We start from the raw sequence: 1,607 nt of genomic DNA on the forward strand, positions 1-1,607 counted from the left end.
AATTTCAAGGGTGGAATTGGTGAATGTGTTACATTCACTAATTCCATGTGTTAAGTAATCACTTAAACCAGCCTATGATGATCGTAACCCCAGTAAATGGCCAAATTTTAATATTCTCCTTCATCTTTGTTGAGATGTCAAAAAAGATTTTTCATGTTTACTTTCATTGCGACAAAAATAAATTAATCTTTTTTTTCCGATGATATTATTTTGTTCTGTGAAATGTGTAGCTTTCGGCTAAGAAAATTGGCACCACACATACTCTTACATATTAGCGTTACACGCATGGAAGCCATATTACGGCCACAGCTGACAAATAACTATTATACATTAGCCACGGTCGGCAGATGGGACTGTATTAATCAAAACTCCGAATGTGTTTTAAGACGACCTTATTCTATACATTATATCCTGTTGAGTAATTCATATTTACGAGTCTGCTTTGTAGGGGGATCGTTTTATATTTGTAATTAACGCCTGAATAAGTGTTCATTTCGGATGTTACCACTGAGTAATAGTAGTTTCACCCCTCGATAAAATGTTTTTTTTTAACACATTTAATAAAAAAATTAAAAATATATTCTTATGAATTATCATGAATTAAGATAGTATATTGTACGAAGTAAAAATTAAATAAAAAAATGTAAGAATAATTTTGAAAATAAGAAGTCGTAAAACAGGAAATATGTAATATCATTTATTGATTCGTCAGTCACATTGTGGTAATACCTATCAATTTTTAATTTTCTTAGACATGTGAAGCCTAGTCTTAATATTGGATTCAGCTTAATGATCACACATAAACAATGAAAAGTCATACACTGCAACATTTTGAAACAATAGAAATTCTTTTAAATATAAATATTAATATACCCAAATTAATAATGCGACGATATCTAAACCCTTCCCTCCTATTGTATAGACAATTTTATTTCTTAATTGAAGGAACATAGGTTCCTACAATTAAGATATAAAAAATAACAAATAAAAATAATTAATTACGGCTCCTATCCTTCACATGTATTAAAAAATATATTTTCAAACTCTGTATATATCTATGTCAAAAATTTAGCCATAACTTCATATTCAGTGTTTGAAAATGATGCGAAATGCATCGAAGTACGTGTCAAAATGGATTTTAAGAAATAGTGGTTTTTAACTAATTAAGTAAAACTTATTAAATAAGGAAGTATGTATATTGTTTCTCTCAGCGTTAATACATACGAGTATGTAAATATGAATTCTTAGTAATTTATAATACCGTTTTATTATTCTATGCATCAGCTCCCATAACAAGGTAATATTATTTTATTTATTGTTTCGGCATTGACTTTGTGGTAAGACATGTTACAATGATTAAAGAAAACACTTGTTTTATACCACTTGAGTTTTATTAAAGACTTCATGTTTCAGAAGTTAAACATCCATCATTCAGGTCTGTATGATAACATACAAAAATTAAGTTAAGTTATTATACAGTTATTTGTCCATTTCCGTAGTGTAATGGTCAGCACGCTCGGCTACCGTTCTGGAGGTCCCGGGTTCAATTCCCAGGGGGGGTTAGAATAAATATTAGTGATTTTTTCACTGTACTATTTATTCAATAT

The sequence above is a fragment of the Brachycentrus maculatus genome, unplaced genomic scaffold (genome assembly GCF_059751285.1).
Source record: "Brachycentrus maculatus isolate JH-2025_06_01 unplaced genomic scaffold, ASM5975128v1 h1tg000207l, whole genome shotgun sequence".
Classification (NCBI taxonomy): domain Eukaryota; kingdom Metazoa; phylum Arthropoda; class Insecta; order Trichoptera; family Brachycentridae; genus Brachycentrus; species Brachycentrus maculatus.